The sequence below is a fragment of the Prinia subflava genome, chromosome Z, assembly GCF_021018805.1.
Source record: "Prinia subflava isolate CZ2003 ecotype Zambia chromosome Z, Cam_Psub_1.2, whole genome shotgun sequence".
Taxonomy (NCBI): Eukaryota; Metazoa; Chordata; class Aves; order Passeriformes; family Cisticolidae; genus Prinia; species Prinia subflava.
This window is the reverse complement of record NC_086283.1, coordinates 21,044,517-21,060,122: the sequence shown is the minus strand read 5'-3', so window position 1 is coordinate 21,060,122 and position 15,606 is coordinate 21,044,517. Positions and strand designations below refer to the sequence as shown.

Below are 15,606 nucleotides of genomic sequence, written 5' to 3'. Positions count from 1 at the left end.
GGCGCAGTCTTCTACTCCGTGTTTTCACGCTGTGTTTCATGTTCTGAGAAGGGTTGCTCAGTGATGGTGTCATGACAAATTTCTCATGACAGTCACTTTTTCGATGCCAGTATCACAACAGCTTTCTCATAAAAATCAGGACAGAACCGCAAAACACAAGGCAAGAATCATTTTCTGTCAGATGCCTTAGTAAAATCATGCTCATAATTACTGAGTCTCACTGAGTTGAGTTTAATTTAACTGTATTAGCTTTGAAGGTTCATAGGGATCCTGCACTCGGCCTCCGATAATGATTTATTATACATTAATTTGTAAGCTTTTGTGTTTCCACTTTGATTACTGTTTTTTGTAAAAAGAGATGAGTTTAATGGAGCTACTGTTTATTTAAATTTATTTATTGAAATTGTGGATTTAAATCTCTCTGACAGAGATTATCAGTATCACAAAGTCAAAGCAAAGGATTTCAAACCTGGAGAGAAAATCAGCAGGCAATTTATTAGGATGAATGAGAAAATTATTATACTACCCTGCAACAAACCTCAACAATATTTCTTAAGTTGGTAGATGAATCATCTGGTTTCAAGCAGTTTTTGGAATTACTTTGATGATCTGTTGGCTCACCTAAGTTCTGAAAAGGGGGAAATGGGTCATTTAGGGTAGAATGCATATTCCATCCTTGATTTCCGGACTGAAGTTGTATTTTATTGCATGATTTCCATACCATCATGCAACTAATTGATACAGGCATGATAAATTTGCAGTATGATACTGTATGGCAATAAAGTAAATATTTAAAAATACCCTAATGACATGAAATGTCAACTCTAAAGGGTCTAGAGGAAAAGCAGGAAACTGGAAAACAGGAGTTATTCTGGGAGAGACAACACGGACTTGCCAGTCCACCGTAAAAGTCAGTGCAGTCCCTGTTCCCAAACTCTGCTTCATGTGCAGTGATTACAGAGGAGGTCACAGGTAAAATGATTATTCATGGGCTGACAGAGCAGTATTAATTCTTTTACCATCCTAAATTTTTGGGCAGCATTAGAAGAGACCTTTACAGTCCTTCAGGAGATAATCACAGGAATCAGAATATCTGAGGCACTTTGTCAACGGCCTTATAAATATACAAGAGGAACTGAGTCGACAAATACACAGAGCTGCTGACACAGATTTTGTGGGTTCTTGGCAGCACAGAATCATTCACATTAACGTCTTTCCACTTGGAATACTGAAAGAATTCTGAAAAGCCAAGCGAAAAAAGGGGCATATTTATCTTGAAAGAGAGCTACTCAGAACAAAAATGTGAAATATCAAAGAAATTTCATGGCAGCTTGATAGCAAAAAGGCAAAGTAACCAGGAGCAGTGTTCATCAATATAAATTTAAGTTTTAAGTAGGTCAGCTCATTTCCTTAAAATCTAAAGGTGTTACCAGGTTTTCCATAAGTATTTTGATGTGTAAACCTTTTTTGGATGATGAGACCAAATCATCTTAAAACAGCTTTTGCTGCATTCTTATTAGAAAAGTTGACAAAACTGGTTTAGTGTTTTCATCTTTCTTTGGCTCTGTGTTTTTCAGTGGAAGGCAAAAGTGCAGAACTATTGGAATCACATTTCCATGAAATCCTCTCCCCTTAACACATGCCCAGTACAACTTCTGGATATAGATCAAAATTTCAGCCCAGATAAATGCTTTAGGAAATGGAGATGATAAATAGCATTTTCATCATCTTTAGTGAAGGGAAGGTGATAATGTTTTGTAATCAAACAAAGATGGCTTGATGGAAGGAGGAATTGAGCATCACTTAGCCATTGCTTAATTTTCTAAGCACTTACATAAACATGTAGCAAAAGAATTACAAAAAGGCACTTACTTAAAACCAGTTTAAATTACCAGACGTAAGAAGTTTTGCAAAATTGGTAATTGCAGAGATTCACCACTGGATTAATGCTTTGGAAGGAATGTTGATTTGGAACCTAAAATTAAACAATTAGACTGATTTCATAAGTTGCTGGGAGGATGCAGAATTCCTATATAAAATGGATATTTAGGTAATGCAATATTGGCAGCATGCCCAGGATATAAAACGATGCATGAAGCCATGTTGCAGTAAAATATTCCTGTCAAGAAACACTGCTCCCTTCCAGGATATATTTATAACTCTAATTTAATTGATATGCAACATCACAGAACCTAAGCAAGAGTCAATTACAATTAGCAAGGCTGTTATAAATAATTATTAATTAATAGAGTATCTCTTGGAACATGACTTTCTGTGTTTACTAATGCTTCACTTCTGAAGTGACATCATCTACCAGGTTGAGCCTAAATATGGGCTTACAAGGATAGAGTTAAAACCTGAATATGCTTTTATTTTGTATTACCAAAGCTCATTCTGCAGAAAATTAATTTATCACACAGGACTCCAGTTCAGTAGACCAGATGTACCTGGAAAATTTTTCATTTTGCATTTCTGACCATAAAACAAAACACAAAAACCTTGGAAAATCTTCAGTATTTTACAAAAAGTTATAGAAAACTGTATCTATCCTGCTGCTCAGTTCCATTTTGCTCTGTGGCAACCAGATTCCATCTAAAAAGAGAATATTGAAGGTCTGATTCCAGGTCCAGTGTGGAAATCCACACAGTGTTCAACTCTGTGGTTTTATTGCCTCAGAGATGCATGACTTTCTGAAGCTCTGAAATTCAATTTGCTGGTTACCACATTAAATTCTCCAATTGGATAATAATCTCTCAGCTAGTTTTAGTTGATGATAAATGTTCTGGGCCTATTATCTACAAAATAATTGGATATTTTGCTTTGTAGTACCATATATTTTAAAAAAGGAGAATAGATTTGAATTTCTAATTTTTTTTTGAGAATTAGAATTCAATGTGTTGAAAAGACTTAATTTTTAATGAGTTTTAAGATCAATTCTCTCGTTTCAATGTTCCCTTCACAGTAAAACAGGAATAATGACTGCTTTAGGGTATTCATTGAGAGTGCCAGACCAGGAGTCACTTTTTTATTTTAAAGATAATTTGAAGCATGATGGCGTTTTAGGGTTAGTCATTGTTACACAGCACTTGCTTAACTTGCTTTTTATTCCCTTCTTGTTGATCCCAGGAAGATGGTAACTCATCCCTGTGGCACAGGGTGATGGAAATGCTCTTTAACTGTTCCTGGAGCTGCAGAGGCAGCTTGACAAACGATATAAAGTTTAATGATACATGCTGAGAATTAAAACCTGTGCAGAACCAATGTAAAGCTGGGTGTTGTGTAATGGGTGCATGCTGGGATGTGCCAGATGTTCCAGATGCTTTTTTTGGGATGACAGGCAGTCTGAGTGCTGCTCTGATAAGTAGAATAATTAAGATAGTCTGGGAGAATCAGCTCCACTGACTGAAGGAGGAGCCTTTTATTGCCAATTTTACTGGAAAACTGCTCATGTTTTATTTATTCCTTCCTGCTCTTGCAGAAAGAAACAAAACTGTGCTGTCAGGGATGAGCATTACTTCCTTCAGAGTTTTATCTCCTTTCTGAATTGCTGAATAAAATCTGTCTTTGCTTTTTATTTAAGTATCTGTAATATGGGAAACCTTCTTTCCCTACCTTGCAGTTATGCTGAGAAATCACTCTGAGGATAATTGTGTGGGTTCTGGCTGCTCAGAGAAGCTAATATAAGTATTTCTGGCTTCTGCAGCTTCAAAATGAGTCTGCCCAGTTGTACTGATTGTAAAATAATATTATTTTTCATTGGGACTGTGCACATGAACGCTTCAGCTGACAAGTGTCTCCCTCATGCTTGAAGATGGATCCTTGAGTAGCAAAGTCCAATAATGTATTTCTTCAAAGTTCTGTTCAGATCAGACTCTCTAAACTACACCCTTCATTAATCTATAAACAACTCAAAGAGGAAAAAGGTGGTTTAAAAAGGTGTTTCATAGTATTAGGGAAATAAAGGGAAATAAAATGTTAAGAAAAGTTCTTTTTAACAATAATGTCATCAGTCTTTATGTTTCCACATTCACTCAGCAATCAAGAACTTCATAACGGACCTAGATCTAGGGGAAAAAACAAGAAAACAAAAAAACAAAAAACAAAACAAAACAAACAAAAAAACCACCAAAAAACCCAAAAAAACCCCACAAAAAAACCCAAAAAACAACTAAATCAGTGTTAACCCAGGACTCAGGTTGTCCTTGATTTCTGGAAGAACCAGCCCCTTCCAGAAGCTTGGGAGAGGGCCTGGGATTTTGTTTGGAACAGCCTGGTTAGAACGGATATGTTTGCAAATTCTGTCCCAAGACAGGCTTCTCATTCCTGCTGCTTCCAAAAGTTCAGGCTGCCTGGTTGGCCTAGAATTCCTTGTATTTGTAGTTATATCAGGACACTTTGCACAAAGCAAATACGAGGCTGCCTTTATCCAAACATATGCAGTGTTTTCAGAAGTAATTTTGCTCTATTAGAGCATATTTAAATGATGATATTCTGCGGTCTTCAAACAAACCACTACAAACTACCAATGCAAGTTAGCAAATGAAGCATTCATTAACCTGCTGTGACTTCATGGGTATACTGCCATTTGTAAAACATTCTGCAGTCCTCTGACTCCAGAGAACCACAACACAACTAAGTTGTACTGCACTATATTGTTTTAGAAAACGAATTTATACCTTGTTTTTATTGTTTTGCCATGCTACCAAAAAAAAACCCAGTTTAGCTATATATACTATATATATATTATATACATATATATATATATGGTCTAAAGCCAAATTTAACAGACATTTGTTAATATATAGTAGTTACAACTGATATTATTGCTATGATAACTGCAATATTTATCTGCCAGAAGATGCACCAAATAGAAAATCTCTCCCTTATCACACAAATGTCACGTCCTGCTGCTGAAAGGATCAATGTGTAGGAATCCAGTTGAAACATTTTGGGGACTCCTCTGATTTTTTCTCTCTACTCAGTGACTCAGTCTTGTTCCCTGTCCTTTCTCCCTTCCCCAACAGGAGAACAAGGAGAGGGTTTTGGAGGACAGGAACATTACATGACAGAAAGGTCAGCTCTGGGCAGGGCAGGGCCACAGGTAACATGTTCCATGGTGAGGAAAAGGAAGGGGAAGGAATTGCCTGTTTTTCCTGACCTCCTTTGCTGTCTCCCCTGTTCCCCACCGTGTGCTGACAATGCTCATCATCACCCCGTAATTACAAATTCGAGTGCATCCCTTCCCTCTGCCTTCAGTACTTCTTCTCACCTCTTGTTTTATTTCAGCACAGATCTGAGTACCTCAAACTGTACTTGAATGTAGATCACATTGGGTGATTTCCTGTCTCTGTTATCTCTCCCCTCAACAAGGGGGAGTGGAATAAAAACCTCAAAGGCCGCTTTTATTTTTAGCTCAGCACGATAATTTTGAAAGCAGATTCATCTGCTGTCTGAGGTAGAGAGATAAGTAAAGCCCCTCGTAACAAGGTCACTGTTCAATTGTTTTTGAACGAATATGTTGTAGAGAAATCTTTGGGATAAATATGGGAGTTAAAAAAGCAGAAGAAGAAATAATTTTTTCCTTTTTTAATTTTTATTAATAATAATTCAATTTCTGAGTATAGAAGAGTGCAAGATAAAGAAGCTTGTGAATCTTTGCATCTGAATAAATTATATATGTAGATGGAATAAATATCTTGAATTTGGCCACTGAGATTAGTAACACACATTATGAAACCATTCTAATCTCATTACCAACTATTCCTGTCTCTTGCTTTAGGATACAAATAAATAATGAGTGGCAAATATTTTCACATGATGTCTGCAGCTCAGGGTTCTGTTCTTGGTGGTTTATCTGATTTCTTTACTTAGGAGAAGAATTCTGATTCAAAGGAGTGATTTTTTGTTGTAAGTCATTTATAGAAGCTGCAGGTAAATGGGACTTTCTACATGACTTCCTTGGGGAGCGGAGCCTCAGATCTGCTTGTGGGACCACAGAGGCCTCTTTGTCCTTTCATCTCCACTCGTGCAAGGCACAAGCAGATCTGTAGGAATCCCTAGAGCTCCAGAAAAGTGGAGCTGACTAAAGAAGGCAGATAGGTGCCAGTGACCTGAATTTCACAGAATTTGTGCTTTATAGTCTCTGACAGCATGACAAGACATCTGCCTCCTGAGCTTCCCACATGTCTGCTACTCATGAAAGTGGCCTTGTAGTAAGATGAAGTAAAGTTTTAGTTTGGGAACTAGGAAAAGGCTATTTATTTTTTTTTTCAAATGTCACAAACTGGGAAGAAGTAACTGCTCAAAAAGAGATATTATGTTTTTATATTTATATAAGTTTGCTGCTGAAAATGCAGGTAGGAGCCTGCCATATATAAGTCATTGTCAGCATTGAATCTGCATGTAATTAGAATTGCATAAGGAAATTAATTTTAGCTATAGGTAGACATTTATAGAAATGCCAGAGTGCAGGAGTTTCCATGTATAGCATCAGAAATCCTTTATAAAAGCTAGCATTTCACGCTTTGTTCTCCCATGAGAGCTTCTCTGGGGAGAAAATCAGTCAAAAGATGGTAAATATGTGACCAAGGTCTGTAGTAATCCCAAGTGTCCACACTTGAATACTGGTAATAATATATGTTAGTGATGAGTTGGTCAGGAGCTGAAATTTTTCTTCTAATAAATTAATTCTTGATAAAAACTGTAAAAGACATATTTATGGGTTTTATGTTTCAAGTACCAATATCAGCAATTTTCTCTCCCTCTGTATTTATACAGATATTCTTCTTTGCATTTTTCTGAATTAGAGCAACTAATAATCAGTTACAATAATCTATGAGTTGTTCAATGGTTAAATCATATTTTCCTTTACCATACTGTTATAGAGTCTTTTTAAATTTCCCTGCTACAGTCTATGCTTCAATTAATGAGATTACATTATTCAATATCTTTGGAAATTAATGCTTGGTAATGCAGAAAAACTGGTGGTGTTGAAAGACTGACCTCCAGAAAAATGTGTTTTATTATCAGAAGCAAATTTCTCAATAGTAAGTCTTTTTTCAGCCCAATATATGCAAATTCACATCCCACTAATATGAAGTTTATGTTTAAGAAGTATATCAGATCAAAAGAAATCTGGAAGCCAAAATCCAAGGTGATCACATGTAACAGAGGTGGGGTTTGTGCATTTTCTTGGAAGGAAATAAATAACTGAGTTGTTATAGCTGTGGAAATTTGTAATTCATGCTGGAGAGAGCAGCCACAGCAGGGTAAAGGAAGTTTATTTCAGCTTTGTAAGGGAAGAGAGTGTGGGATGGGTCCCATTTGGGAGAGAGGGAATAAACCCTGATTTGGAAACACTTTGCTTTTACTTTGGGGGCATTTCCGGAAAAGGAAATTAAGAAATAGAATAGGAAGCTCTGACTGAATTAGTAGTCCCATTTTCAGTTGCTAAAATTAGAAACCTTAGAAGGCAGAGGGATAAGAGAAGGAAAGCTTTGAGCCTTCTGGTAGGAATAAATTCTATTTTTATAACAGTAGCACGGGTGCTGTCAAAGTTCTTTTGCTCGCTTGGCCACACAGTATTTTCCTGGGCTGTCCCCAGTATTTCCAGGGATGTTCAGACTGTTCATTTGTATTTAGCAGTGCATTTTCAGCACCAGAGCAACATCTCACAAGCAGATTTTTGCGTTAGTTGTTAACCCTTCCAGTGTGCTTTGAGAAAATGTGATTATTTCTACAGGGTATTTTCATTTTTTTTTAAGTTCTCTAGGATACATTTCAGCATACTCTGAGGAGAACTGAGACATTTATGGCTCTCAGGAAAGCCTGCTAGGGTTTTTTGTACTCAATCACTCAGTGGGGAGCTTCTGCCTTTGCCTGGTTTCAACAAGGAATGTCAGAGACCTCCCTGCTTTTAGTGTAAGGGCACCATTTCATTATTTTTCATCAGATAAGGCCTCTTACTTGAGTGAGATTATCTTTTCTTCTCACATCTGCTAGAATATTTTAGCTGAAGCTCAATAAAAGCTGGTAACTGGTTCTGCACTGGTCTCCCCAGGGGCAAGGGAGACTCCTTGAAGGAGGAGGTGGCAAAATGTGTTTGTCCAAAATGTGCCTGCACAGAGCCCTGTGGTGCAACAGCCTCAGAAAACTTCCTGTCCCTTCTGTTTCTGTGCTCTGAACTCATCTGTAATTCAATATGATCTGTGATAAAACATCTGCTGCAAGGCTCAAGAAGTGGCATTAAAACACAAACACTGCACTTCCTAAAATTATCAGTTTCCTCTTTGCTTATCCAGAAAGTCAAAGATTTTGCAAGTGCAGATTTCTGCATTTATAAACAAATACATATGAATTTTACAACCTATTGGGGAGGGGTTCGTAATTTCATTTTTTGTAAATTTCAGTTATTAGCTGTGGGGAAAAATCCTCCATTACAAAACTTGTTTTAAAGTAACTTAAGCCATCTGACAATTTAATGTTTAACCCCAAATCATCTGCTATCTACTCCACAAAGACAGGATCATTTCCAAACCTCAGAGGAATAACCAGTGTGGTAAATCAAGTTATTTAAAGCTGTGTAAGAATGACGTCAAAGAAAGTTTGTCCTTCTGAGATTCTGTATTCTATATTGCAGTATTTGTTCTTTGCATTTAAACTCCCCTTCAAAGATTAACACTTTTGCAAACATTCAAACAAATTTTAGCTCCCTTATTTTAAAGAGCTTTGATCACAATTACACAGCATCTGAAGTTAGTTTACAACTGCAGATGCAAGTTGTTTTAAGCATGATCTTCATTTTAAAATAACTCTTAGCTGGGAATTGAAATAAGTGTTCCATTTCCTTTGCTTTACGGTTGCAGAATGACTGTGGTTTACCTCTGTCACTTGTTTCACTGTGCTCAGAGCACCAAGGAAGTCTGGTCTTTAGTCGTGCTTAATGCTCTTTATTTTTCTTCTACAGAGAACAGGGGATACGGTCAGTGGAGATACTGAAAGGTAATTACTTCTGTTATGCATTTAAATATATACACAGTTATATTTGTGAATTAAATGCCTTTCTTTACTTTTAGAAACTTTGTTGCAGTACTACAGGAATAAATTTTCAGGGTTTAAAGATATCAGTGCTGATATCATTTAGTAAATGTTCGTTTACCAACACCACACATAAATATAAATTACAAAGACTTAAAAAAATTCTTCAGATAAAGGTTTATAAAATATTTGTACAGAGGAAAAATTATACTGTTATATTCCCCAATCTACTGTTTTACTTTTGAAATTCAGTATTTCAGACTCACTCTGAGGATGAAAAACATGAAGTGTGTCTAACATGATTTTGGTACCCAACAGGCAGAATGTTTCAATGAACATCTACCTCTATTTCACTCTGTACAAGATTACTGCTTATATTTGTGGTTTGGAGTAGATAGATATTAAGAATGGGGTCTTCAGTTTGGCCTTTAGGCCTGCATTGACTCAATTTATTCTAATGAAAAAAAACAGTGATTTTGTCTTTCATTTCTTTGCTGTTTATCCGATAAAGTATCTTCATGTTGCATCCAAAAGCCACAGTGAAAGAATGTTTCAAGCAACAGCTACTTTGTAGCATCATATATTCTAATTAAACTTAGTTCTAATCTATGATAATTATTCTTTTTCATGTTTTTTCCTCCCTTATATGGCCTAAACCTATTTAAGAAGCTTTATAATTAATCAGATTTAGAGTGCTTTGACCAATCTAAAGGATTTACAACTGTTTATGATTCCCTTCAGTGCTATAAACATCCTTGAATTACAGCTAAAACTCTGAGGTGCAACACTATCAGCTGTTGACCACCTCATGCTCGATTTTTCAGGGTTGACAGCATTTTTACCTCTTTGTATGTGTTTTAAACATCAGAGTGCAGTTGAAAGACAGCTATAGTGACCATTTGCTGCTGTTCCCCTGGGTGTGCAGTGCATGGTTAAAATGGCATTTAGCCAAATGGAGCAGCGCTGTTAGCAGAGATTAAAGTGAGGTACAGATGAAATCCCACCTCATCTGACAACAGACAGTCCTGTCCCTCCAGTGCCGGCAATTCAATACCTCAGCTAACAGTGGAGGTTAGCTTTTACAGGAGGTTAAACATATTAATATTTAAATACTAATATTTTGTTCCATTTTGCAGCATCGCTCCTGTCCAGGGTTACCTGGGGAAAGTGGGTTATTCTTGCCCTCTTCTGAAATAACAGCTTCATTTCACCTTTTGCCTTTACCTTTTACACCTGAATTTTGAAAACCCACTGTTTTCTGTAAATCTGACTGTTTTCATTTAGTCTCCCAACCCCTTTATAAGTTCTCTTGTCCTGTTCTTCTCTCCCACTTGTTTCTCCTTATTTTCTGCCTGGCTGTGCCCTCCCTCAGGTCCTTCCTGCCTGACTTCTCTGCAACAGAAAGAAACCCCACACCCTTCCCAGAAACAGCCATGTCTCACCCTTTTCATTTCCTTCTTCACACCCACATTTTCATGCAGCCACAAGGAAGAGCTGCAAAGGAGTCTTTTTTACTTCTGAGCAATTTTGTTCTTCCCAGAGCAAAGAGCACCTGATTTTCCCAGTGGGTTGCACATGCTCAGTTTGGCAGCGACATTGCAATCCAGATGGAACCTCCCTGGTGGACAGGACAGGGCATCTGCCAGGAGATACTTTCCAGGGACATATGACTTGATGAAATTCTGGAAAACTTTCATAGCTTTTATATTCTTTTATAGAAGAATCCTTCTCCCACACATTTTAGATTTCAGACCCTAAACATGACCATATTATACCTTTTCAATATGTTTAAAAATATTTCAAGAGGCAGAATTATATCACTTTTCTAGTAACCTTATTTGAAGGGATTTAAACAGCTTAAACTAAAATAAAAGCCATTTTTCAGATATTTATCCATTAGAGTTAGGCTTTGGGAACCAGGAGATCAACTGTGTAGATAGATAGATTGATAAATTTGGGTGAAATACCATTATCTTCAATAACTGAAAGAGGGGACATTTAGGTTGGGTATAGAAAAATTCTTCCTTGTGAGGGTGGCGAGGCCCTGGCACAGGTGCTCAGAAGCTGTGGCTGCCCCTGGATCCCTGGAAGTGCCCAAGGCCAGGCTGGACAGAGCTTGGAGCAACCTGGGATAGGGGAAGGTGTCCCTGCCCATGGCAGGAGTGGAATGGATGGGCTTTAAGGTCCCTTCCAACCCAACCCTGTGCTGTGACTCTGTGATTTTAACATACAGGGACCTATAGAGCTTCTGTGGTATTTATTATTGTTCCTGTGTTTTAAAAAAGCCAAGGAGATGGAAGTTGTTTCTTGCATGTAGTGGAATGTTCCCCCAGGCTGCAGGGAACCCATGCGGGAAACTGCAGCATCTTTGTGAGATCTACAAGGCTGCAGGATGTCCCTGGAAACATGGAGCTTTTTTAATTCATTTGATGAGCAGAATGTAGAGCCAGCCTGTCAGGTCTGTCACACTCCGGAGCAGAGCAGAAATGAGGGATCGCTGCCTTACAAGCAGCACTTATAAGCACTTAACACGTAACAGCATCTAGGTTCTTCCAAACTCTTGGCGCCTGAACACCTCACACCTTGCCCAGCTCTGTGCTCAGGGCAGGACTTCCACCACCATCCCTCGGTGCAGGGCACTGTCCATCACTCACAAACCTGCCCTAGCTGGCAGACAAATCTGAGCCCTCCTCAGAGCTCCTGTGGCTGGAAGTTGTGACCTCAATCCTGAGCAGGAGTTGTGATTTAGGAAGTTGCAGCTGGAGGTGGAATCCTTGGATGCATGGGTGCACTGAGGTTTTAGGAGGGGAAGCTGAGCTGCCTGTTCCTGAGCAGCAGCTGATTTGTTCCCATTTGCCAGGAGTCTTTGCCCTGTTAGGGGTTGGTTGTTTCACAGACAAGGAGGAGGTAACAGGCGCCCAGTGAGGAATTGCTGCTGAGCTTTCCTGCAGGCAAACGCCTGGCTCTGTGCTTAGCAGGGGTCTCTGTGGTCTTTGATCTTCATTTCACTTCAGGAGAAGGTTTTTTTCCAGTCATAGGAAGCCTCAACACCTATGGATTCTGGCCACAGGTCATGTAACTGTGACATCCCTGTGGAGACCTGGGTGCAGATCTCTGCTGCGCTCGGCAGCCAGGCCTGCAAGGGGGAAAGAGGCAGAAAAACTGCACCATTCACACATGGCACAGCCGCTGCTACTCGACTGAACACTTCTTCTGAATATTTTCTTAGTTTTCGTGTGGAAACCCTGCTCAAGTTCCTTCTTGCAACACATTTTGTCTTTGTAAATAATGCTTGAAGATTATTCTAATCATGGTCACGGCGGTGTGCTTTGGAAATTACTTTTTTTCTTCTTGGTCGTGGCTTATGCCAGAGAGATAAGAAGAGATGAACATTTAAAAAATAACTTTCATTCTTGACATTTTGCTGTCAACGTTGCATCTTCAGCTGCACCTGTACTGCAGAGGCTGCAGAGATTTACAAATGCAGCTGAGTTGCTCGAAGCGTCAACAGCCCAGAGCAGAGACCTGAACCAGGGATTTCAAACCTCACTACAAAATATTCAATAATTAATCTGTGGTGAGGATTTACTCGTTGTAACAGGAATATATTATATAAGAGATGGAAGTTCTAGTAACCTAAATGTAAAGCATGGATCAAGATGAGGTGATTCAAAATGCATTTCTGTGACCAGATGGATAAACCCAAACTGCTCCATGTGTGTATTAGTGCAAGTTCTGATAAATGGATAAAAGGGAGACCTTTTTATCCACACTAATTCCAGTATATGCCCCACAGGTAGGCAGAGCACATCCAAAGTCTCAATAGACATTTCTTAAGTCCTTCAGATTTCTGTCAAACAGGAATAGTTAAGAAATCCATTTCAGGAAATTGTAGGGTAGAATAAGTATTTTAGAATAAGCCTGTAAATATAATTTAATTATTAAATTGTATTAATTACATTAATAAATAAATGCAATTTCTGCAGTTATTTCCTTAATATTTTGCCATTTTTATGTGACATTATTTATGCAAGGAATGTTTCTGCAGACATACTGAAATAATTGCTTATTTTTTTTTTCTTGTTTTCTGTTTGTTTTAATTGGGATAATGTTTTTCTAGATCCTGAAGTTTGTTTCAAAAACACAATTATATATGAACATGTATTTAGTAGATCAACTGTTTTAATTGGGTTGAGAAATGTTAAGTCCAGGTGCTTATAACTTGTATCACTGCATATCTCCCCCCTTCTTTTTCCTTTTGCTCCTTTTGCTGTAACAACAGATTTCCTAAAAATACAGCTGAGGAGTAACTCAACCAAATACGATACAGAAATATTTCAACCAGAACATGCAACATACTGAGGATCCTCTGTGTCTAAATTATTCTGCCACTTTCACACAGAAAATCTACTACACTAGAGAGGAGAAAAGATCAGCATTTCATTCTTCTGTGGTCTGCACATCTGAATAGTTCAGGAATAATTAGATTTGGGGACGGTATTTGATAAACATAAAATCTTTTAACAAACAAACCTCCTGCAGACTATTGAAAACTGTTCCCAAGTGAAAAAAATTACACTTGTTGTAGGCTGGAACACCTAATCCTGACCTGACTTCCTGGCCAGGGTTTCAAAAGCCTCGAGCAGGCTGCTCCTATCACCAGCTCCAGACTGCTTCCCTCACTTTACGGTATTTTTGCTGCTGAGAGTCTGTGATTACTGTAAGGAGACCCATTATTGTGGTTGCACAGAGGCTAATAAAACTTGACTAAGGACTTTTTTGATACCACCACAGATGCATAACTGAGGTTGTATATCAGCTGAGAGAGAGACTGGAAGCATCATAAGTGATGCTTTCCATATGGGATTAAAAGAAGCAGCCCCGAAATCAGGGGGAAGTGCCCAGAAGGATGGAACAGCATGGATGGCATTGTCAGGGACAGGGAGAAATGGGGCATTAATGGCACAGTCAGCAGCATTTGGGGGCATCTCTCCACCCGCCCCCCAAATATCTGAAGCTGAACTTGTTTGCTTTTCATTGTTTCTTTCAATCCATGTCACCTACAGACAGCTTTGAGGTCTTGCCCATTAACTTCCACAAATTTTATTTCAATGTTATGTATTCCATTCCTTCACTGCAGGCTGGAAATTTCCTTTGCCTCAGGACTATAGATGTTTCTAACTCACAGCGTAGAAGTTGTTTCTGCTGGTAAATCTGATTTCTCCTAACAATGGAGATCTTCAAATGAGATAATGCCACTTCTTGCCTCACTGCCTTAAAACAATGGTTTCTATTATGACCAACAGAATTTGGCAATATATTAAAAATGTCCACAATCCTTTATTCCTTTTTAATTTTTCCCCTGGATCGTTTTCCCATTTCTACATTCTGTTTCTATTTACATGTCATACACAAAAACATACACAAAAACATCCAGTCTTTTTTTCCTGATTTTTGAGGGCATGAGGGGGAATTGTGCATTTAAGAATTTCTGTGCCAGATCAGAAGAATCTGACCCTGATTCCGTGTCCTATTTCCATCATGGCCAATACTGTTTGCACTGGATGAGGGAAGGCCTCTGGTGCTGCTGCCCTGCTTTGTTCTTCAGTCTTTACAGAACTCACATATATCAGAAATAGTATTTTTGCATTTTAAAGTGTCAATTCTTGGTATCTGTGGCATCCTGTAGCAAAATCTTACAGAACTTCATGCTGCAGGATGCTGTGGTTATATTTAGAAATCCACAGAGTGTCGGTAAGCACAACGTAATCAGTTTGGGTTTTTTCCCGTAATTATTTGACATCTTTCTCCTGTCTGCCCTAGATATGCAAGTTCTGCCATTGACCATCCAGGAAACACATCCATGAGGAAGGTAATGATTTATAAATGTGTTTTAAATGAGAAAAAACTCTTCAGCTGTTCAATTCATTGCCATATTTTTAAAAGATACTTAAGATATCCGAAACCCTGACATTTGCCTATGTTATGAAAGAGCTGAAAACAAGTATCTAGGAATAATTTCCCTATTGAGGAAACTGGCTGCTGCAACCACAGCAGATCAGCGTGTTTGCAATACTTCTAGTTCAGTTTAGGAATCTTAGTGTGTGTTCTGAAGTATGTGATGGTTTGGGGAGGAGAATCACACCCAACTTTGGGCTGGAAGGCACTTCTGGAGGGAGGCTTACCCAGAAGGTAAAAAAAAGCTTTAAAACTCCAAGAATACTTAAATAGTACCAATACTATGATATGAAGATAGGGGATTAAGATTTTCAAATATTTTTGTGGTACAAACCTTGAGGTGCTCTGTTTTCAATGCAAAATTGCTGTAAAAAAAAAAAAAAGGCATTTGGCCAACGTACAAACGTATGTCTGTTTTTTATCCGTCCAACGGATAAAAAACAGAACCTTCATTTGTAGAATGTCAGTTCTTCATTCTGACTTAGCACTTTTTACACTGGTTAGGTTAGGGACAGGGCTTTGACTAGCCTGGTCTATGGAAGGTGTCCCTGCTTATGGCAGAGGGTGGAATGGGATGAGCTTTAAGGTCCCTCCCAACCCAAACTTTTCTGT

General features: G+C 38.3%; 1 protein-coding gene across 1 annotated transcript in view; it reads left to right on the top strand.

Moving 5' to 3' along the window:
- LOC134563860 (connector enhancer of kinase suppressor of ras 2-like) overlaps nucleotides 1–15,606 on the top strand; it is a 169,935-nt gene that overhangs the window by 129,397 nt on the left and 24,932 nt on the right. The window lies entirely within an intron of this gene.